General features: G+C 36.9%; 1 protein-coding gene and 1 long non-coding RNA gene across 2 annotated transcripts in view; both read right to left on the reverse strand.

Annotated features, from left to right (window-relative positions):
* Sdc (Syndecan) overlaps positions 1-25,432 on the reverse strand; it is a 237,766-nt gene that overhangs the window by 132,525 nt on the left and 79,809 nt on the right. The gene's annotated exons all lie outside the window — the stretch shown is intronic.
* LOC139991075 (uncharacterized) overlaps positions 1-25,432 on the reverse strand; it is a 94,384-nt gene that overhangs the window by 33,491 nt on the left and 35,461 nt on the right. Inside the window, exon 2 of the long non-coding RNA XR_011800732.1 lies at positions 10,150-10,232. This is a non-coding gene — a long non-coding RNA (uncharacterized lncRNA). The remainder of the gene's footprint in view (positions 1-10,149; positions 10,233-25,432) is intronic.

Raw genomic sequence — 25,432 nt, forward strand, 5'->3', positions numbered from 1 at the left:
TCTAATCGTAACGGGAATTTACGACTTCCGTTGACGACGCGCTTCCTCGCGATCGCGTCTCTCCGCGACTGGTCGAATAAACAGCTCTCGTATGCATGTAAAGAGAACGAATAAAGAAGAGAAGAAGAAGAAATTGATAGTGCGCTATACTGCTGGTGTGGAGGCCGAGATAGGTTCTAACTGTTGATGTAGATGTCCTTACTGGGGGGTACTACTCCTGCTTTTCTTCTTAATTAGATGCCGTGGAAAGAAAAATCGAACTATGGTCGCCGGGATTCGAACCCGGGTCCCGAACGTTCGTAATCTAAGGCGCTAACCACTGCGCTGCTTTTCTTATAACGTTTATTGTCCAAGAAGATGAGTATTACAATAAACAATGAATTTCGGTTGTGGGGTGGTTTAGGCAAAAGTACAGATACGTGACGGTACGACATAGCTATACAATATTATGTGTGTCGGAATTAGATTCTTTTTAGCGTTACAATTTATAATTGGATTTAAGTCGCTGTAGAGCGGTGCTTATATATGATATTGTTTTTTCTTTCTATCTCTGTCCTTTTTTTTTTTTTTTTCGTGGAGGAAAACCTGGTAACCACTGCGCTGCAATGATTGCCGTCGAGTGCCACCACAAAATCATGGAAGAAAGCATTGAACACCAAATATGTATCATGATGAGGCTGTTATTTGTCATTGAGAAGAGTGAAATCGGTTTCGGTGGCGTACATGACACGACAGCTGGCAAGTCAGATCTTGGCGACTGCCGGTCGTTGCCGATTCAGGATCAGAATTATACAGACATGATTTCGCGACCAAGGGGCTTGTCCGCTATTAATTCAAATGCAGCTCGTGGTTGGCGCGCGAGCGCTTCCGCGACGACAGCCTGCGATTATTATTGTGCAACCGGCGTAATTTGCATCTGAAAAAGCGGTACGTGCCTTCGGTTTTCGTTCCTTCTCTTCAATCTCTCTTTCGTTCTAACCTTCTCTTTGTGCGTGCATACGCGCGAGTTACGAATCAGGGAATAAAAGCAGAGATAAAAGACAAAGGTTTTGTTATTAGTTACGTTCACTTTGGTTTCGTTATTAGTTATACCGTATCTGTTTTGGGAAATTTTCCTTGCAATTTCCAAGGAGCTTTTTTTTAAATAGTATTTATATTTATTAATATATTTTTATATTATATTTAGTAATAGTATTTTTAGTATTTAGTAGTAATAACAATAATAAAATTTTCATTTACCTATCGACTGATAAATAAAAAGTCGACATATTATTTTCTAATGGGCAACATTCGATAGCGTAATTGTTAAAAGTATGATTCTCGGAGATAGGAATCTTCATTTTGAAACATTCTGGGTAATTACGACGATGGCTTTTAGTTTAGTTTCCCATTAATTATGCGTTTTCGATTTATATCGTGACTCGTTTGTTCGATGCGAATGCGATTAACTGTTAGAGAGTAATTAATCCGTTTGCACGCGCTCCGTTTATTCAAACAAAACTGTAGTTAGCGGGATTAAGTAAATTTCTGGCCATTGAATTCATTTATCCTAACGTGAACTACTATTATACGAAGGTAAAATCGTAAGTAGTACAAACGTAAGTATCTGTCGGACGACAGGTTAACAAGTAAAAAGAAATGGAATTTTAAAATAAATATAAGTTACAGACGTTGTTAAATAAAATAACACGAGCAATTGAATCAGTGATCGGAGCAAAACAGTGCGTCAATGTGATTTTACATTAGAAAGTGAAGGAAAGTTGTGTGCGCGAAAACGTATTAATTTTCTAAATTATCGTTTACAGTGGAGCCTCGTTATCCATCGAACAGAATAGCTTTCAATAAAAAATGCTTTGTTTCGTCGGAATTTAACGAAATTAGCAAAAATACTGTGGATGACTGCGAATGTTGGAAAATCCACAGTCGTTGAAAAACAAAAGCACGACATTGAAAATTATCGAAAGCGTGTACATGTCTCGTATACTGGCAACAGTGACGAGAAACTGAAATAGTCTCTGATGTAATGAGACGATTTTGTCGTGATAAAAGCGATAATTACGACGGTTTTCTATAAATGGAAACAGAAAACGAAAGTGGTAAAGGAGAGATAATGGCTTCTCATTTCGAATTATTCGCAGCGTTCCAAAAAGAAGAAAAAAGAAAATGGTTCCAAGTAGAAAAAGGAATGTAACTGTGTTGTAAAAATTATGCCATTTAGCAAGCAATTTGATACGAGGTCTGTAAGTATTTTGAGAATCTGTCAATTAATCTCAGCATGTGTGCGAATAAATGAAATTTCACATGAGAAAAGCGATCCTTCTATTATCAGAAAATTCCATTATTCCATTGCAGTTAAAATTCCATTACAGTTTTGTCTAACTATTGGTTCGGACAAGCTACGTACGTCGATTTCATACCACCATCTTCGTCGTTCGATCTTCGTAGATTTGTACACGTTGCTCACGATTTTCAGGATTAAATGGACGATCAAACGAGATTCTTAATTTTCATTCCGACATTTCTTAACATTCACACAGGTTCCATGCTCCGCATCGCTTCATTTTCTTCTTCTTTTTTTTTCTATTAAATAATATCGATTCAATTCTTGCGTGTATTTTTAGCTTTTGCAGGTAATCACAGTTGCCCGGATGTTTCCAGATAAGATTCCGAGGAACAGGAACAGGAATCTTCGAGGTGGCATTTATTCCACATCTACGTGGCTCGGCAAATATTGAATCTGTGAGACAGCATAGGAGAAACACCAGGTTAGTTTCCTATCGAGAATTTCGTGAGTTTCTCCTGAGCGACACCGGGTATCCATGAACTTGGGAATTTCGTATAAACCTTCCTGCCTTTGATACATCATCTTCTTCTCCATTTTCAATTAACTGATTAATTTCCAATTCCATCGACTATTCCATTCCTTTTTACCATCTCCTTTCATCGAATCGTTCTTTCTTTACTTCCACTTTATTTTACTGTATATTTAAAATATCACGTATTGCGTTCAAGTATATTTTCTTATACAGGGTGTACAAAATGGTCCGAGCAAAACTTGTATCTATCAACGAGATCAAGCAGATAAGAACAATTTGTACAAATGTTTTATCGAAGAGTTACTAGTGTTCAAAGATTATTATTAATTTATTAATTGTTTCAGTTGTAATAAACTTAAATAAAATTAAAAGGAACTTTCTTCCTTCTGCAAGAACGCAGACTTCCCATCCGTTGAACTCTTTCGAATATTCCTGCTGTTGTTACATTCGTTTCGAATATATTCGCAAAGCCGTGTGGATTCTTCTGTTTCTATCATATTTTTATAATCCAAGAACAACTTCCAACGAAATCTTCGAACGCTTATACCTGCTCAATAAAGCATTTTCAAACATAAGTTTATAGGAACTTTCTTACCTGCTTAACATCATTAACACATGGTACAAGTTTCGTTTCGAGCTTCCCGGACACCTGGTATACTATTAAACGCTTACATTAAAATGTATTTTATTACATACTAGAAATTTGTATTTTTCTAAACAATATAATAAAATAATTTACAAGATAGGAACGTTTAGGTAGAGAAATGTATGTACTGTACAAAGAACTGTATGTAATTTGAATAATTTATACACTTCTGTAACATTACGTACATTATGAATTTTTGTATTTCCAAATTTCTCGTTCATACGCGTGGAAATCTACCTGCAGCGTACGTGTCATACGGTAAAGTTTCATTTCCAATTTAATTATCTCTTATCGATATTATTTCGATTGTAAATTGTTTGATCGACGTTTATATTTTCATCTTACACGAGCAAATTTAACTTTATATCAGTCCGATAGTATTTTAATCTTCGATAGCTGGAGTATTCCGCAAGAATTTTAATTCTGCAAAATTGAAAAGTACGACTTTCGCGTTTACCTCGGGGTGTTCTTTTTGTCAGATATCGTTTCATGGAACGTTGGCGAGTATCGTGGTACTTGCGCGTGTTTAATGGCTTGCTCGATTCACATAACTTTGTTTCTAACAATTTTAGTACTTTTATTGACTCGTGTGTGCGCGTAGTATGTTACTTTTATTGAGTAATTAAGAGCTGTATATTTAACATGGTAAACTTTGCAATTTATCTTCTACGGTATATGATACGAATCGAAGGGAAGAAAATATGATCCGAGCAAGCACGTCGTCTCCTTTCTATAAATTATGTCAAATGAAATAAATAAGTGGCAATTAAGTTGTAAAAAATGCCGATGGCAAAAGGAATTATTGGAATATCTTCTAAATACGCTGTAAAATAAATTATTCTACTTGCAACCCCGGCCATCTATTCTTGTAATCGAGTGGCAAATTTAAAAGAATTAAGAGGCTCCAACAAAAATTGTTCGTTCGTTCCGTGACCATAATTCCTTATAGAAAGCACTTGCAGAAAACTAACCTGAAGACGATCTATATGAAGAGTACCATGAATTAATTCTCCAGTTAGCATCATCGTCATTCTTCCTGAATTACAATGTGAAGGTCAAAAATGTTCTAATAATTCCTACACTACTTTCAATCTCTTCTTCGTTTACCTTCCTCTTTTTGCTCTTTTTATTTTATTGATATTTTTAAAAAAGTCATGCAGTAATTCCGAACTATTCGATTTTCTCTCTAATATTCATTAATCTTCTTGTTACTTTTTCCAACCTTACACACACCCTGAAAAACATCTTTCTAATTCCTACACTATTTTTCATCTAACCGGTTTCTTCTTTCTTCGATCGTATCTTCGAAATGATCTCAATAATTCCTACACTATTCTTCATTTTATTACGAATTTACTCCGTCTTTGTCTCGCCTCGTTCACATTTTCAAAACGATCACAGCAATTCCTAACTATCTAACCGCCTTCGCTGTCACTTTATCAACCATTAATCTCCATTTTCCCTGCCTAACATCATTCGCGTCTTCAAAAAGCTCTTAATAATTCGAGCACAGTTACAACTTCTTCTTTCTATCTATTTCTTCTTCCTTTTTCTATCTTCAAGGAAACATCATACAACACTACCTACATTACTACTATTGCTTCCTTTCTATTGCGTTTCCAAAAAGATCTTTTGATAATTCCCACTCTATCTTTCGGCCTATTTCTTCCTTCTTCTTATTTCGTTCGCATCTTCCAAAATATCATCCGACTTGCTACGCTATTTTCCACTCTATTATCCAATCTGCCTTTCCCTCTATCTCGCTTCGCATCTTCTAACCCAAACCAAGATCGAATCCTCTGCCACGTCCGACAGATCTAATTATCCAATTATGGAAGAAGCGCGACAGTGGTACACGTTGTCACGGCGATTTAGAACACATTAGACACGATGATAGCCGGTACGGTTTTCCGTCGTTTCGTCGGGACGAAAGGCCGCGGACACGAAAGTGACCTTCGCTCGAGCCGCCTCTAAGTGTCCAATCACGGTAATACTGTCCGGTCGGTTGACGTCACGGCCTCTAATTCCAGCAATTTCCCAATTGCCGATCAAAGTCGCCGGAATCGCAGATTGCATCTGCTCGGCGAGCACACGCCGCTACGAGGAAGAAGCAGCAACTCGTGCGCAACAGGGAGGGAAAACGCTCTCGATGACCGGCATCGGGGACAACTTCCGCCACGGATCGACTTCCGCGAAAACAGAGACATCGACTATTCCGCGAATGGGTTTGGCGTGCCGCGTACATACGTACTCTGCCAAGGAATTCGTTATCGGCATTTTCGCCGACGTGTCTTCTATGAATTGTCATCTTTAAAATGCGAAAATCCAAGGAATTCTTTTTCTACGGAGGAGGAATTAGTAGATTTGTAGGTTGCATTTTTTTCTTTTTTTCTTTTTTATTTGGTATGTTAATATAGGTATTTTCTTCCTCTTTTTTTTAAGCGAAGTGAATTAAAGAAGAGGGGTTGGTCAGCATGATTTTTAAGTTATAAATTGTTTCTTTTTATTTATTGGAAAAGTTTAAAGAGTTTCTTCTTCATGGAGGATTGAAAAATTTCTTCTTTATGGGGGATTGAAGAATTGGGATTGGCGAGGATGATTTTTAAGTTACGAATGAGTTTTTTTTCTTTTCCTATCTATTGGGGAGGTTTGAAGAGTTTCTTCTTTATCGAATATTGAAGAATTTCTTCTTTATCGAGGATTGAAGAATTTCTTCTTTATCGAAGATTGAAAAATTTCTTCTTTATCGAAGATTGAAGAATTGAAATTGATCAGGATGATTTCTAAGTTACGAATTGTTTTCTTTTTATTTATTGGAAAAGTTTGAAGTATTTCTTCTTTATCGAAGATTGAAGAATTGAAATTGATCAGAATGATTTCTAAGTTACGAATTGTTTTCTTTTTATTTATTGGGAAAGTTTGAAGTATTTCTTCTTTATGGAGGACTGAAGAATTTCTTCTTTATCGAAGATTGAAGAATTGAAATTGATCAGGATGATTTCTAAGTTACGAATTGTTTTCTTTTTATTTATTGGGAAAGTTTGAAGTATTTCTTCTTTATGGAGGACTGAAGAATTGGGATTGGCGAGGATGATATTTAAGTTACGAATGGGTTTTTTTCTTTTCCTATTTATTGGGGAGGTTTGAAGTGTTTTTTCTTTATCGAAGATTGAAGAATTTCTTCTTTATCGAGGATTGAAGAATTTCTTCTTTATCGAAGATTGAAGAATTGAGATTGATCAGGATGATTCTTAAGTTACGAATTGTCTTCCTTTTATTTATTGGGAAAGTTTGCAGTATTTCTTCTTTATGGAGGATTGAAGAATTGGGATTGGTGAGGATGATTTTTAAGTTACGAATGGGTTTTTTTTTTCTTTTCCTATCTATTGGGGAGGTTTGAAGAGTTTTTTCTTTATCGAGGATTGAAGAATTGAGATTGATCAGGATGATTCCTAAGTTACGAACTGTCTTCTTTTTATTTATTGGGAAAGTTTGAAGAGTTTCTTCTTTATGGAGGATTGAAGAATTGGGATTGGTCAGAACGATTTGTAAAATAGTTTTTTAGCATAAGGAAGTTAAGGAAGATCGAGGAATCGCCATTTGTTCGTGCTTTTTCTGATAATGAACAAGTTTCGTTTGAATCTTTTTTCATATTCTCTCCAAAATTCGCACTCTAATCACATCATACAATGAATTGTTCATATCGCGGTAAGAATGATAACAAAATAATAACAACTATAACAACAAACACAGGTATAAGAAAGTAAAAAAAGCAAGTATACTGGAAGAAGAAGAACAACAAAACGAACAAGAAGATGAACCAAAAATAAAAGAAGAAGAAGGGCAAGAAGACTAAAGACAAAAAAGACAAGAGTAAGACGAAGAAATAAAAGGAAGGCGACTACACTTGGATAATCCCGTCGATATCTGCGGAGGAAAGGAGGATTCGATTGGAGCCGGCGAGATCCGCATTAACGTGGTGGCGGAAGCGGAGGAAACGCGGAGGACAAACGAGGACAGGCGCATTAACGAAAGTAGGCGCGGAAAGAAAGCTTCTAGAACAGAGTCGAAAGGAAGCCGTAACTTCGATGAAGCTGGAGCAAGCGCACGCGAGAGAGAAAGAGTGTGTGTGTGAGAGAGAGAGTGTGAGAGAGGGGGAGGAGGAGGAGGAGGAGAGAAGAGAAAGGAGAGGACGAGGACAGGAAAAGCCGTGTCACGGTTGAGTGACGTCGAAATCGATGAAAACGAGGAAAAGAGAAATGGGAACAGAGCTGAAAGGACGTTGGGAGACGAAGAAGAAGGAGAAGAAGGCGAATCGGAGGGATGAGAAGGAACAGCCTTTCCGCTTTTCTGCTCGTTGCCAAATTGAGAATCGATGTTTCGCGCTCGATTCGACGGCCTGGAAGCTCCTGCTAGGCTTAAAAGGAACCAAACATTCACGTGTGCATCTACACGAGAAGCTATTGTTTCCAGATGATTCTAGTCTGGTACAGTGTCGGTCAGAGACTTTTAAATAGAAGCAGCGCGATACACGAAGACTTTTGTGAATGCAAAATCGTGGAAGATCGCAATATGTGATCTTTTGCTGTGATATTAGTATCCGAATTATCGACGTGATTCTCATCTAGTGGAATTTATAGCCAGTTGAATTTTTGGTAGATAGGAAGACTTTTGAGGATCGAAAATCGTAGCGAGCCATTAGATATTCCATAGGATTTTTTTTTTTTTTTAGAAATTTTATCGAAAAACACATACTTGTATGAACATTTGACTTTGGATCTTGTAGCAAATCAAATTTAATGTCCAATTAAGATACGAGGCTGAATGGGTGTAACACACGGAGTGATGCGAAGATACGTCGTAAGACGAAGTGCCAAAAATTCTGATTCTCTCAAATAGGCATATCTTTCTCCGAAACCAAGTCAATTCTACAATTAATTAAACTTGCTGACGATTCTCGTGATTATTTCTCAATTCTCAAAATCTCGAATAATTCTCACGATTATTTCACGATTCTCGAAATCTCTAACACTTGGCGTGGATATTTGATAATTTTCAAAGTCTTCGACGATTCCCATAATCGTGGCGCGATGCCTAAAATCTCTAACGACTCTCATAAATAATCCATAGAATCCGTTTATCTTCTCCATTTATCTTCGCAAATTATACTATTCTTATACTACATTATATGCACAATGCTCTTACTTCACCCCTTTTCACCCCCTTTAATCACTGCAAAAATTGTATTCCCCGATGATTTAAGTCCAATTCTACGATTACTTAAATTAAACAAATAAAGAATAAGAAAGAAATAAATAATTCTTCTAATTATTTCGTGATTCTAAGAGTCTCTAACGCTTTGCGCGATTCTCAAAATCACCGACGACTCTCTCAATCGTTGCACGAATTCTCCAAATTCCAACGACTCTCGGACGACAAACTGTACAGGCCATTCTTCGTCTACTCTTCGCCACCTCTAGCAAGTAAATAGTATCTCTGAGTAGCGTCGTGTAATTGCAAAAACCTCGACCTTCGATAATCGAAAATTGGCAGGAAGCGAAAAGGCATCGTTTGCGCGCAGCGAAGCCGCGAAATAGCGTCGCGTGGTCGAAACTCAGGATCCGAGCGATCAGTCCGGCATATTTGCAGCGCACAACGCCCGGAGGCTCATAATTAAATCGCGTTTCCAGGACAATAACGACAGCCGCGGCTCGACGAAGGGCGTTGGAAAAAAAAAAGCCGGGCGGGGCGACTTCCTTTCGCCGGCGCTGAGGCTATTTCCGGTGTGCTCGCGAGTCGTCACACAAAACGAGCTAGACAAAAAACAGCTACCGTAAAAACGTCGAATTTATATTCGCTTGCTGCGAGTGAACGTTATTGTGTCGCTTCGATGGCTTTTTACATCGGGTTGGCTTGCCAACGAGATGAATTTCTTCGAGATATCTCGTTCGATTTCCGTTCCACGTTGTTGCTCGGTTCTCCCCTTTGTTTCACGAATTCTTTCTCTTTTTTCTGTTTCGTTCGCCCATTTTTATGCGTATTTTTCTTTGATCGTCTCTGACAATAGGTTCTTCCATTCTGTAAATTTGATCGAAAGGATCGTTCGATGCTGATTTTTCAACACTTTCGCCGTTGCAAATTTTCTCGTCTTTCATTCTCGGCAAGAAAAATCATTCTGAACGAAAGGGCAAATCATTCTGAAGGACCAAGATTGAACGTAATGGAACTATTTTATTTTAACTCGCGATACTCTGCCTCGTCTTAAGTAGCTGATCGAATTTTTCAATTGCCATCTATTTTCTTATCCATTTACGCGATGATTAAATTACACGGTGATTAAATAATTAACAGTTACAATCTATATATCTTTCATTTTTTCGTTATATTTATTTGTTTCTTATTATTATTTCTCTTTTCGTAACGATTAATTTTAGGTAATTTTAAAACATTTACAATCACTACTGCAGCTTTCATACTATCGTGCAACGTTAATTTTTTATTAATTATGTATTTCAAAAAAGGCAACAATTTTACCATCGTATGACTTATACAATCTGGATTGAAATATTTCATTGGTGATTTATTTAAATCTGCGTCGCATGTAATTTTTAGTAGACGACGAATCGATATAATTTTTGAAACAAGAAGAAAACTAACAGTATATATATTTATATATAAAATAAAAACCTGCATTTTGCGCTGCAAGATGTTACTGTCTTTGGTTATTGGTTAGTTGTTACGTTCCAAGACAATTTTCTTCCATCTCTTACCTAAACAAACAAAACGAACAGTTTATTAGATACTTGTCCGATAACATAATTATAACAATATTATAATTATTTCTTAGAAACTATGACTCAGTAAGTTTTGACTGTCACAAATAATCCAGAGAACGAGGCAATAATAGCATTGGGTTGGCAACTAAGTGATTGCGGATTTTGTCATTAGGTGGTATTGACAAAATCCGCAATCACTTGGTTGCCAATCCAATAGAATTTTATGGAAAATGTTAAAAAGACAACACGCATTAACCGATGAAACTATGATATAACAATACGATACAGAAACCATATCGAAAGTGTCTTAACACTATTTTTAATAATTAAATACACGTGTCCCGATCAAAAAAACAATTAACGTAATCAGAAATAAGACAGTTTAAAATAATAATTATTAACAAACATTGAGAAATTGATTGATCGGATAATATAATGATTTACATCAAGTTAACAAAAGAAATAACAATTCGAAATTAAATTTCGAAACCGGTCATTTCACCGAGCCTGGTAATGTTAGTGTTAAGACTGACACGTTTCAACTATTAAAATTACCACCCAAGTTTCGAATTTATTATTACGTTCATTCTTGCTAATTTCACATGAAACATCATTCGCGAAATGATCTTGAGCTTCTCCATACGATTCGATTTTTATAAATCACGACGAAGACAAAGACCTAAAAAGCTTTTTTCTATATTTTCTTCTTTTTTCTAATTTAATAAAAAATTCCATTTTTGTCACTGGACGACGTTTACCGTTTCAACTGGTTGATTCGGCAAATATTTTTTCAGCGAGCAAATCGCGGTAGAATGAACGGTATCTGGCGAGGAGACGAGGATCAAAGAGCGCAGGCACATAATTATTTGAGCAAAACTCGGGATTAGCCGAGTGGAAAGGCTCCTTTTCGCGAAAGCGACCCTGCCCCTGCTTCTGCACACCACCATCCCTTTCTCCGCCCTTTCTAATTAAAACCGTGGACGAACGCGTGGCTTTTCGAGGGAATTTCTCGGTGTACTAATTATTCAGCATTCTGTGGACACGTCTCGTGCGCACACGGACACGCGTCACGTGGAGATATCAATAACGTCGCCACCCTCGATTAGAGGGGTGATTTCATTTTTCACGGTCGAACAGATGGAACGTGGTGTTCGACGATGTTACGTAAGATAATAAAGTGAAATAATAAAGAGAAATAATAAAGCTTGATAAAGAGAGAGAGAAAAAAAAAAGAAGAAAAAACAATGTTGTTTGTTCGATGGGGTGGACGATTTAGGGGGTTGAAGTGCGATTTCGAGAACGAAGGTATTGTTTAATTGTCAACGATCATTTCCACTTTGCTGCTTTTCTATTTAATTTTCCCTTTTCTTCTGTCTAATTTCGTTAATATTCGTTTCTCTTTTGAATCTTCAACGCAGCAAACTCTGAATCCTTGACCCAGAAAAAAGAACCAAGAAGTTGGACTTTTCATCAACATCCGCGAGATCGTCCTGCGAAACTACGACGAACAGCACGTCATAAGCACGAAAGCCATTATTTACTCGCACGGTGTAATTAATTTTTAATTTTTCTATCTTGATTCCGGTAGAATATTCCGCCCACGAGTTTTTACCATGTACGAACTTCTAATGCTGAACAGTTCGATTCAAACAACGAGTCACAACTCTGTTATTTAAGAAAAATGTGATCATCCCCGTCAAAGATATTCATCTCCGTTACATTAACCGATTTTTCCTTTCATTTTTATCCCACATACGAGTCTGTAACATAAGAATTTTCGATTCTGAACGACTGGTACCAACGCGAACTACAACGCAATTCGACGCAATACGATCGAAAACACGTGGAAGCAAAAATAACTTTCCACGAGATCACGCGGTAAAACCATGGTGCAACACGTCATCGATGTAAAATACCGCGATCTTACAATAAACGACGTTCAATTTCCGTTCTTATTCCGTTATTTTCCTCCTATTTTCCTATTACCTCGGAATTTTTAATGCACGAACTCGAAGAACGATGCAACATTTCGCAAGCGAAATAAATCGAGGAAGAACACGAGAAGAGTGATCGTCATCTGTGTATAGGAATCTTCTATACCGGCGATTCTCAACCGCGGACAAGTGAAACTAAAATAGAATGCGAAGCTCTTAAACCGAGAAGGGCGAAAAACAATATCCACGGGGTTATCGTGGAAAACCACGGTGCAACACGTCATCGATAGAAAAGCCACCATTTATCCGCAATTTGATCGCACGCGTCCGCGTGTGTCGCAGTTAGCTCGAGAAGGTTTGTACGTGGCGACCCGGCCAACAATTAAACAAGCGACACCGAATTTATCGCGGTATCGATAACCTTCTACTCCTGACAAATCATAGCCGACGATCGTTCGAAAGAGATGGGGTTGGGTTGGATGGCGAGACGGTGAAATTTATTGGAAAGACCACGGTGACGCGAGGTCGAATCCAGGAGATTTCAATTCACCGCCAACGATATGATCGCGCCACATCGATCGAACAGAGAGACTTTTGTCCGATCGGTGGCAACGTTACATCAGCGACAATCGACGAACGCGAACCATCGTTACATCACTGTCGAATTTGATCGCGCGCCGCCTTTCAAATCGATTTCATGCATTATTTCCGATCTCTCTCGTACAATACCGATCTCGCCTCTCTACGTATGAAATTTCTTTATCGTTTGTTTCTCGCGTCGGTCTCTTTCCTTTTTGTCTTCGTCAATGGGATCGTCGCCTCATACGTCATACAGAGCGTCTAATTTTCTAGGAATTTTGCGTCTAATTTTGTACTTTTGACGGGATATTTTCAGGGGCTTTGGAGATTTGCAGTGAACTTTTGAAAGATTTTAGAGTTTTTACGGGATATTTTCATCAATTTTATATTCTCTGACGATCTCTTCGATTTAGCGTGTGTATAAATTTCGTCTAATTTTCTTACTTCTTTTATTCCCTGAAACTTTTATTTCCGATTTTCCAAAGGGACGAAACGAACGATGGAAGTTCAAGAGGTGCAATCTGGTCTTGCACTTTGATAGGATTAGCATCAAGGTTTCTGGAGTTCAGAAGGATCTTTGGAAAAATTTGAGAGCTTTCAACGGACCGTCCGCACAGTTCGGCTGAAAATTTTCATTATTTCTAACTTGGCTGTAACGTTGAAACAACGTTCAAAATCCTGCAAAGTACACTTTGATTTTCAACTTTCAGATAGACTTTTAATTCCCAAGTTACACATTTTCGTATAACTACTTTTTCAAACTACCTTTTACTATTCCGATTTATTTCCTCGAGAATTTTAACGCTTTCGTTATTTCACTTAACCTAATTGGATGGTAAACGAATGTTTGGACAAAGAGAAAAAAAGGACGATTACGCTTTTTTTTCTCAATTAGTAAACAAGACTGCCGCCCGAAAATCGAGTCAACGTCGCGGAAAATTACACGCTGGGAAGCGAGAAAACATGGTTTTCGGAAAATTTCCGAGGGAAAGGAAAGCTCTGTGCATGGTGGTCCGCCCGAGAAAATTATCGTTGCGGTTTCCAGCCGGACTCGCATTAAGTCCGACAACATTCTACGACTTAACTTTCGTCACTCTGAGGGCAACTTAAATTCCCACTAAATACCCGGCTCTCATTGTCCCGGTTCTCCCTGTTTATTTCAACTGTGTCGCGCCGTTCTCCTGAATTTTCACTCGTTGAAATTCCCGTGCTACGAGATATCGAGAAAATTAATCGAAACATATTTAGCTCTCGACGATAGAATCCAAAGTTTGTAACGCTGTACATATTTTTAAGTGTCTTCGAATTTTGTCGATCTTCCACATATTGAAAACGGCTATTTAAGAAGGTAAAATGTCATTAAGAAAAAGGAAGAAAGAAAAGCGTCGCAGAAAATTGCAAGTACTTTTAATTTCACGTTAAAATTAGACCTAAACCTTGTCCGAAGATACGACTTTCTTCAGGATGGAATTAATCCTAATTAAGCCTAAAACAGATGCATCACAGTTAGAGAAAACAACGAGAGATATTGTACTTTGATCGAACAACTTGTTGATTTCTTAAATAAATTATCAGCTTCACTGACAAATTTGCATTATTCGCTTGTACAGTTAACATATATTCTATTTGTTATTCTTATTAAATATAAATCTGTTTTGTAAAATGATCTGTCCTGTAAAATTATTAATTATTAAAATGTCGTCTTCCTGGACTTTTTCTTTCACGGAAATTCTTTCGTCCACTATTGTATTACATCATTTCCATACAATAATTTGATGAATTCCAAATTCGTTTGAATACATTCGCACACACGTGCATGAAATAAAAAGAAAAAGAAAAAAAAGATACACGGAGGGGGCGGAAAAATAAAGAAAAGTAGGGGGGGAGGGGAGATGGCCATTATGAAGAAACGAGTGCAACGTCCATATTCGTCGAAACGACGCGTCCGCTCGTTATATTCCGCTGGTCGTTTAACGATGCCTGGGTCGTCGACGCGTTTAGAAACGAATCGATCAGACCTGCCCGGTCGTCGACCATTTTTCCTGTCTGCGTTCGATCCCCCGATCGTCCCAGATGTGAACGCGCCACGTTGAATAATAAATCGACGAACCAGTTGACAGGGAAAAGGAACGAGAGCAAACGGGAGAACCGAAAGAGAAGCAACCGAGGGAGAAACAGAGAAGAAAAATGGAGTTTGAGCCTCGTTGAAGTGTCATCCGTGTTATCGTGCGAGGAAGATCACGTTTATCTGAACGAGTCAAAGGCGAACGTTGGATTACTTGATTTTTGTATTACACACGTACGTACTTGTTTTCGTTTGTATTTTTTTTTTTTTTAAGTACACATATTGAAAAATTGATAGATGATGACGCGTTGAATAAAAATAGGAATTACTGGTAAATATTAAGAAATAATTTAATATTTTCCTCTTTCTCCAGCAACATTCACTATACTTTTCGTAACTTTTATTTGTCTTGTTGTGTGTATCTCTTACAATTGCTCGCATTTAATTCTAAACAAATGCAGATTTCTGGTTACGTGATAGTTTAATATCTTCCTCTTCCAGGAAGATTCGCTGCAGTTTTTGTAATTTTTAATTTTCTTGTCACTTGTGTCACTTGGAATGACTTGTACATAGTTTTATTGTAAATAAATGACGATACACGCCATTGATAAGAATAATATGACGAAGATTTCTGATCAAGTTTAGCATTTTAATGTTTCCTTCTTCTTCCAGGAAGATTCGCTCCGGTCTTTGTAATTTTTACTTTTCTTGTCACTTGTGCCACTTGGAATGACCTGTACATAGTTTTACTGTAAATAAATGGCGATACACGCCATTGATAATAATAATATGACGAAGATTTCTGATCAAGTTTAGCATTTTAATGTTTTCTTCTTCCACGAAGATTCGCTGCAGTCTTTGTAATTTTTACTTTTCTTGTCGTTTGTGTCACTTGGAATGACCTGTACATAGTTTTACTGTAAATAAATGACGATACACGCCATTGATAATAATAATATGACGAAGATTTCTGATCAAGTTTAGCATTTTAATGTTTTCTTCTTCTTCCAGGAAGATTCGCTCCGGTCTTTGTAATTTTTACTTTTCTTGTCACTTGTGTCACTTGGAATGACTTGTACATAGTTTTACTGTAAATAAATGACGATACACGCCATTGATAATAATAATATGAAGAAGATTTCTGATCAAGTTTAGTATTTTAATGTTTTCTTCTTCTTCCAGGAAGATTCGCTCCGGTCTTTGTAATTTTTACTTTTCTTGCCGCTTCTGTCACTTGGAATGACCTGTACATAGTTTTACTGTAAATAGATAGCGATACACGCCATTGATAATAATAATATGAGGAAGATTTCTGATCAAGTTTAGCATTTTAATGTTTTCTTCTTCTTCCAGGAAGATTCGCTCCGGTCTTTGTAATTTTTGTTTTCCTTCATCTTACGACGATATCTCCTGGTACGATCTTCTCTGGTTTTTAAAATAATTTAAAATAAAGTAATTAAGTCTTCTGTAGTTTTCAGAATAATTTCATAACGCAAGGAAGAGAATCATAGAACGACCGTGTAAAAGTTGTTCTCTTCAAACAAGAAATAATTGACTTTTGTACTTCTTAAAACAATTATAACGATATACATATTACTATTTAATTATAGTTTCCAACAACGGCGTAACTCGATCATTTTTCTTTTCTTTTCCTATATTATCTTCCTGCAACGAATAAACTTACCGAAGACGATCATTCGTTTCTTCAGAAGTAAATATTAATCGTGTATTAGATTATTCAACGAACTTAGAAATTAATAAAAGGTAGAGCTATTTCGTTCTATTAATTTTAACTTCCAAAGTTAAACATTCATTTAACACGCGTCAAAAATTGCTCAATCTCAGAGAAATGAATTAACAAATACCTATCTATCTTCCAACGGTTAATTATTAACGGCAATAATTCGGTAATTCTTCCAATTTGGGGAACAATCCAAGCACGAGAAATACGTATCTCCGTTTAATTACAGGATCCCTAATAAAGGCTATCAATTTGGAAGCTGTTTGTCAGCGATAAGGTTATCAGCATTATGCCGAAACCGGTGTATTTGGTCGTGCAGTGATTAGAACACATACGTAATGAGCATCATGCGCCATTTGCTGCATGTTTCCATTAAAAGAGTCGAACCGCTGTGTATCATCTAGGAAATACAATTGACTAAAATAACGACGATTCAAATGATATTTTTATTCCGTAGATCGTACATGATCTATACATGTTTCTGGAATTTATCAATAGTGAAGTTTTCACTTTATGAATACCTCTTTATACTTTTTAAATCGTCCACTTGAGATCGAATAAAAATGTTCAACGTCTTTTTATTATTATGACTATGGTATTCAAACTTCTTTTAAAGTCTTCATTGTTGGAGTAACTTTGAAGCGGTGTATATGTACCAGTTTTATCATCGTCTAAGCAAAGTTTCCACACACAGTCAACCAACGTAACTTCAAAGTTCCATATACAATACAAACACACACTATTGTCATAGACCTATTTGTTAATCGATTTCCTAATTCATAAAATTAAACGAAACCTTCTTTTTTCTCCAAAATGTACTATCTTTTGTAAATTACGAGTTTAACAAGGTACCGCACTATATTTATTACTTTAAACGATAAGCCTTGGCTTTGAACTAATATCGTTTAATTTAATAATCATTATAAACTCTGTCGTTATAACTTAATTTGATCTTTTATGCTTTACGTAATAAGCGTCATTAATAATGATAATGTCTACCGTGCAGAAGGTGAATATTAACGAGCAGAAGATTAAATGAAACTACAGACTCTAGCATTAAGTATTATAAGCCGCCAGCAAACAACATCCTCGCGCAAAAATTTCACGACAGCCATTATGTTTTGATCAACATTGGAAGAAGTTGCGGAGGAATTATACATTCTAAGAATTCGTTTAACTTCGTATTTTAAACGACGAAGGATGCGCGTGTACAACGTGTCAATAATTTTATGACAAAATACTTAGAATTCGTGATCTAGACTAAATATCAAAATTTTATTAACTCTTTTCAATCCGGGAAACTTTGACAGAAACAAAAATATTCGAAAATAATACTTTCCCATCAATATTCATTAATTCGACATAATTTACGATCCACCGATCAGCATGCAGTCCCAGTGTCGGCACGAGATCCAGTTCCCGCCATTCTCTGATAAATAACTAAAATAAATAACTACGCAAATAAACTTTCCCCTGGTTCAATGAAAATATACAAAACGCATATATACGTCACCCGGATTCTATCGGAATACACAAGACGTATATATACGTTGTCTGAATTCTATCAAAATACACAGAACGTATATATACGTCGCCTGAATTCTATCAGAATACACAAGACGTATATATACGTCGCACGGATTCTATAGGAATACACAGAACGTATATATACGTCGCCTGAATTCTATCGGAATACACAAGACGTATATATACGTCGCCCGGATTCTATCGGAATACACAAGACGTATATATACGTCGCCCGGATTCTATCGGAATACACAAGACGTATATATACGTCGCCCGGATTCTATCGGAATACACAAGACGTATATATACGTCGCCCGGATTCTATCGGAATACACAAGACGTATATATACGTTGCCTGAATTCTACCGAAATACACAGAACGTACATATACGTCGCCTGAATTCTATCGGAATACACAAGACGTATATATACGTCGCCTGAATTCTATCGGGATATACAAGACGTATATATACGTCGGCCGGATTCGAAGAGTTAAAAATAGAGGACGTTTTAAGATTTGTGTACCGAAGTGTACATCGTCTAGTTTCGTTAAATATAGCGTCCTATAGTTAATATTATTACTACATCATCATAGTTATAATAATACTGTTAATTATTATATACGTCCTAATTTCATATAGTCATATTTCTCCACTTGCAACGTTTCCTATTTCACAGGCACCAAAAAATTTTCGTCAAAAAATTTCATTCGATATGAATAACTACTCTAGAATTCCTGTGACGACGACTCATTTGTCAGGTTCTAGAAAGACGGATGAAATTGGCTAGGAAATGAAACACAAAGGTAGTTGGACAGGGAGGGAGGGAATGGAAGGGGTTGGACGGCGCATTTAGAAAGCAAGTACTGTTACAGCGGTTACGGGGCCAATTCGAGCTGCAACTCGCAACAAAGTTTCGAAGTTCAAGGGTCAACTCGATTTGCCGCGGCTGCAACGAGAACCGAAGTAAGTAGGTTCTCTTAAGCGTAGCTATAAATCGCGCAATGGGACCGTCTTTTGTTCACCATAGGGTGGAACCATGAGAAATAAAGAGGAAGAAAAAAGGGAACAAAAAGAAAATCTTCCTCCTGAAGGGACATCTTTGACGTACGATCGAACGTACCCATTGCGAGGAAATCTTTGTTCAATTTTGATATAAAAATTAACGGTTCAACTGTGGCTACAAAAAGTATTGGCATGCACCCTTGTTTTTCAAGGAAGCGTTCCTTTTATCAGGTTCCACATATCTCATTTTCTCGGTATTAAACTTTTGTAGTTATACGAGAATACTATTAAATGATACGAAATTTGATATATTTAGGCCAAATCGATTAGTATGTAAATGCTATAATAAATACAGCGGTGTGGCAATACTTTCTGTAACTACCGTATGTGGGATGTTAGGATTTTGAAATCAGAGATTTATACGTACAATGAGAATACGATGCTCCATTATGTTGCAATAGTAATAGAAGGGAGCACAATAATCATACCTATATATGTCACATATATGTATCATAATCTATATATGTATGTAAAAGTATATAAAAGGTAAAAATAGCTGACTCATTCACGCTTTAATACTCGTTGATGCAACCATATATATTTGATATGGATGTAACGATTCGAAAACACGATTCTCAAATGTGTATGTAAGCATGTAAGTCTTAACCGTGGTTTACAGAACTATTCAAGTACTTGTATCGACGTACGAAAGCCCTTTTACGTGTGAATGTTCAATATTATATATATTATAGAAAACTTTTCGAAACTTGTCATATAAGTACGTAATAATCGTGTCTAATTCTGCCAATGAAATTGCAAAATGTTTCCTATAATACGCATAATGTGCCCCTCAAAGCTTTCCGCGCTAAGTGTTCAAATACTTTCACGAGTCACCGAATCTTCCAAATTGTCTCTAAAATTTCAATATAGCGCTCAATGAAATACTAAAATGTTTCCTTTCTACAACACAGACTATATACATATACACATAGCTGAAAATTTTCCAAAAGTGTGCAAACAATTTCATGGATCGCTAAATGATTGTTCAAATTATCTGTCAACGTTAAATGTAAATTTTTACAACGACAATTATAATTTGCGTCGTTTAGATATTTAGAATCGCGGAATTGCGGGACAACCGCGAACTACACATCCTCGCGCCATTTTGTGCGCGCGCCTCAACAAAATGGAATCGATAATTCCCGCGGCGGTCAGGAAACAATTTCTGAAACGCGGTCGCAATTTTTCGTCGGCGAAACAACATTTCTAGGTAGCGAGCTAATGCTCCAAACTGCCGTCCATTAACGAGTTAATGCGAACAATTTTTCAAACAAGTTGCAAAGCCTTTCGGAGGCTCGTTTCCACCGAGAAAGGAGAGAGGGTAAAGGCGCGTACACACGCGCGGACTATTGTTCCGCGTTTCGAACGTGGAACGCCGATTTTTTTACGGAAACTCGAAACGCGCGAATTCGATTGTTTGCGGAGAAAACATTAAACGCGCGTTTGAAACCGCAGCCGGCTGTGCTGCAAAAGTTTTGTCGGCAACAATCTCGGTAGAAATTTGGTTGGATCGATCGTTTCTGCGGTTTCTTGAACGTTGCACAGGAGCTTGAGTCGCTTTGAATCTAAAGCAGATTCAACAATTTTTCTTTTTTCTTCTTCTCTTCTTCACTTTCATGTAATAATTCACAGGTCCACTGACATTCTTGACAATCGTTCGTTAATACGAGCAATCGCCGAGAAAATGCCTCATCGTCTCGACATAGCAATCCATTTTTTGGAAATCCAACAATTAAAAGTGATTGTAAAATTGTTGCAGTTGTTGCAAACGTTGCTTCAAGGTATTGTTTCAATGTATCGTATACTTAGTTTAGGAAATAATTTGCAAGAACTGTACGTATAAGACGATGCAGGTTTCTCTTTATTTTAACAACGATAATATACAGTCTGCCTGTATCGAATTGCCGCAGACGTCGTTTTGCGAGTCATTCAGCCGTAACATTATTAGCCTTAAATTGCGATAATTCGAAGGTGAATTCTTTTCGAACGAACGTTTTCATCGAAAAGGCGAAAATATGCGACAGACGGTATTTCGTCATCAGCGGCATTCTCGATTCTCATCGCCATTTTAAAGCAATGGAACATTGACAGTATTTTACTTATTTAAACGCGAAATTTCGTATGATATGATACGTGTTAACATATGAATAGAGCTAGATGACTTTTACAAGCACCGTTTTATATGGCTTCTATACGCAAAGGTGTATCACTTTCTGCACGAACCTCCTAATTAACCGGTGCGCAGATTTTTATAGAATTATACAAAATTTAAAGCTACGAAAAAATGGATAGAACGTACATGATATGCAAAAACATAGAAAATATCCAAAGAACAGTGTTATTTATTATATCTAATATTGGGTTGTGATCATTGGGCAACTAAGTGATCGTGGATTTTGTCAATACCACCTAATGTATAGGTCCTACATCCTACTCCTTTAATCGTATGCATGAAAATAGGAATTTTCATAGCAATCTTCAGTCTAATAATCGTAAATATATTTATAATTATCGGGCAATATTAATTCGTTATCGTTATTAATATAATTATATTCAAAATTAATACTGGAGATGCGACTCTGTTTTTCCTAAAATTCATTTCCTCCAACTTGTTTTACACGCTTGCTTTGCACCGTTTACTATTTCTACGCTTTCTTTCTATCTTCTTTCATTACATTACCTTTCCTCCATTTTCTCTCGTTTCGTTTTCACCGTCATCTATCATTACCCGCATCTCCCGTTGTCTCGAGCTGCTTCCTTCGACTGTCCTAGCTCTTTCTTCTTTTTAAAGAAGACATGCAACTTTGTTTCGTTTTTATTTTCTTCCAAGTCTCGTAGCTTTTTACCATCGCACGTACTGCGCGACTTTTTAATTTTTTTTTAAATTTCTTCCCTTCCTTCCCTTTCTGTAATTCTTGCCGAGAAGGAAAATTCTCCTTAGGAAAGGAACATCGATTATTTCTCAACAGTTTTGTCCATTTCGATCAGATATTGCTTCATCCATTTTCTACGCTCTTTCTACGCTATCTTCGCCCCTTTTACAACCCTCTGCTGTCCTTTATCCCTTTTATCAACTACAATGCTATCTTACCCCCGTTCTCACATCCTCTTATCTTCTTTCGCCTCTGTTTCTCTCTTTCACCCCTTTCCATCCTCTCTCATCTTCCAACCTCTTGAACTTTCCTAATGGATTACTGATCGCTAGAGGATAACAGGAAATTCACCGACGAATTCGTGAATTTCTCTCTGGTTAAATCGAACTGTAGAACGTCTCCTTTATCATATCCTTTTCGCCCCATCTCGTCCGCAATATCAAATTTTCTTCTCTGTTTAATCTCGCTTTTTAATAAGATTTTTCCTTGAGTTTTCGTTTCCCTGCATTGTGCTTCTTCTATGTCTTCTTAAGGACAAAACGAACGAAGAGATGTGCGACTGTAAATGATTCACAAAGGTAAATATTTTGTAAATAATAATTATTAAATCCGTAGATCAAATTTAGCCTTATGGGTCACTGTTAAATTTACAATCATAGATTATTAATTAGAGATCAAATTTATAGGTATAGAGGTCAAAATTGTCTCGTTATAGATCGTAGACAAATCGTAGTAGGAACAATGGAGATATATTTGTGAAACTTCTTCGAGGAATCGTAACTTAGACGCAGGAAAAATCTAAATATTCGAGTTTCTGCGAGGGGAAATTTCAAATTTCCTCGGATATTTTCTGTCAAACGATCGGGCACGATTTTAATCAAATTTCCACTGAGAAGTCTATTGATATTTTCAAACAAGTTGGCTACATGTCTCCGTTTTACAAATTGCACGCATGGGAAAGATGGCTGAAAAACAATTTACAAATTGCAATTTCAATTAAAATTTCGCTGTCGTGTCTACAGCGTCGCACAGATTGAACGCGCAGTTCCTTTTTTACAAACTACAAAGGACAAACAAAATTCTACAAACGTATTATTCGCGAAGAAAATTAATTTTTTGAACAATTTGAAGTAGCAAAAACGCAACATCGCAAAGCCAACTCTGCTCTTCTCCTCAATTTCTTCTCGCTCGAGTATCTCTTCGTCGTGTACTTCTTCTCTTCCTCGACCGTTTTATTCGCGAAAGGTATGGAATAAACGCAGAGGTAATAGCAAGATCAAATATTTAAAAACTATGTCAAATTTACCAACGTCTATCGAAACGTAACACTCATTTAAGAGTACAGAAGGATTAAAAAAATAATGCACGACAATCTCTTCTTCTCGTATCTGTAGAAATATCTTCAACAATTTATAGACGACAATTCAATTGGCTCGATGGATATAATCATTTCCTTTCTTTCTAACAATCGGTAAATTATCTTCTCAGAATAATCCACGGCAAGCAGCGAACGCGATACGTAAGACGACACGGTTCGCTTCTCGACTCCGTACGCTTCAACGTGCAATTATATCGTAGCGATATTCGATGCACTTATCGGAATCGTTCGAGTTAACCCCGTTGAAACGCCATTGAGAGCCGGCAACTTCGCCCTCCGGATGCAAACTTATCGCGAACGTAAACCCCCTTTGCTATTATCCCTCGAAACATTAAGCCGATATCGAAGGGATTAGCCGTGACGTGTTCTTCGCAGGCAATGGCCGGTTGAAACTTTCATCCGTCAGACAGCTCTCCGTAGTTGTAGATTGATCCGAGGTTCGAGAGTGATCGATTTCTTTTCTCTTTGCTCTTTTATAGTTCGTTACGAAGTTGCGAAAAGTTAACTACTAGCCATTCTCTCTTCGATCGGGTAGTCGATCAGCATTGCGGTTTCTCGAATCCAAAAATTTGGAAATTTTGAAGATTCCAAATTTTCGAGCCCAGAACGTTGGTATTTTTCGAATTTCAAAATGTTAAGAATTCAAGAGTTTCGTACGTTTCTCACACACTCGAAATGAAACATCGAAATTCCCGAACGAATTGGCGTATTTTCTAAAATTGGAATATTCGAATTTATTTCAAGATCCAAGTCTCAATATTTGGAAATATTTTATTATTAAATCTAGAAATTGATTATTTTCCAACCGTTAGAATTATCAAACTCAAAACGTAGAATCTTTCTCCTTTGCTAAAAAATAATCCCAAACGCTTAACAAACCATAGTACGTACGATGCTATAGAGAATAAAAAAAAAAAAAAAAGAGGTAGCAAAAATAACGAAGATTAAGACAAAAATACTGCCAAGTATCGTACGTAGAAGCATGAAATATATCGATAGACGCAGGTCGGGCTGGCGGATATTTTCTGCCGTCCCACTTCTGTCAAAGTTCGTCAGAGAAGCACGTGCGCGATATTCCATTTATCGAGAACCTGTTCGATTTCATTTATTTCTTTGCCGACCTGGTCATTAATGGGACAACTTCGACGCCCGCGTAAATTTCTACGACGCCTACGAGAAAAGGCGGTGGAATGACGCCCCGTTGGGAATGACTCGCGTTTCGCACCGATCTCCATGTCGAAACTCTTTCCAATTATCGTGTTTCTCTTTTTCCTAACTTGCCAGTTCCTACTGTCGCTAGATACTAAACTTGTTATCTTTTCGATCGATGCGATTGTTGATATTGTTTTATTGTGATATTTATTATTATTGAACATACGACATGGAACAATACATTTTTAGTTTGTCAATATTTAAAGAATATCCTGTCGCGTTAACTGAAAATCAAAAAGTAGTTAAGAGTCGTTGCTGCCAGGTAGCGCAAAAATATTGGCTTGGCAACTAAGTGATTGCGGATTTTGTCGTTACCGCCTAATGACAAAATCTGCAATCACTTAGTTGCCAACCTAACAATTTATCTACATGTACATCAAATAAGAAAATCCTTTCTGCATTGGAATTCATTGTAATAGTTTGAAGGATGTAACAGCTGTTTTTCTTTTTTCAGTCTGACCAGATATGTGAAATTGATGCCTGGATATTAAATATTAAGAGTCAATTTCCTCGAAACCACCTTCTCTTGATAGATACGTCTGTGGGAATTAACACGACAATATCGTGAGATATAAATAAATGGAAGATATAATTTACCTTATTGGAAATAGAAATTTTATCTTTCTTTTTAATTTTCTATGTTTCTTCTTCTGTCCTATACCGAATATTAAATTATTTGTTCGACAAGCTTCGTAAGTGGTAATTTTACAGACCTTCGGTTTCTTTGATTTTGTTTTAACAGTGCTTTGATCAAACAACGTTTTTCGGTAATACAACGTGTTTCGTGAAATAAGATCTAAAACGCAAAACAGTTTCCTCAC

This window comes from Bombus fervidus, chromosome 9 (genome assembly GCF_041682495.2).
Source record: "Bombus fervidus isolate BK054 chromosome 9, iyBomFerv1, whole genome shotgun sequence".
NCBI classification, from domain to species: domain Eukaryota; kingdom Metazoa; phylum Arthropoda; class Insecta; order Hymenoptera; family Apidae; genus Bombus; species Bombus fervidus.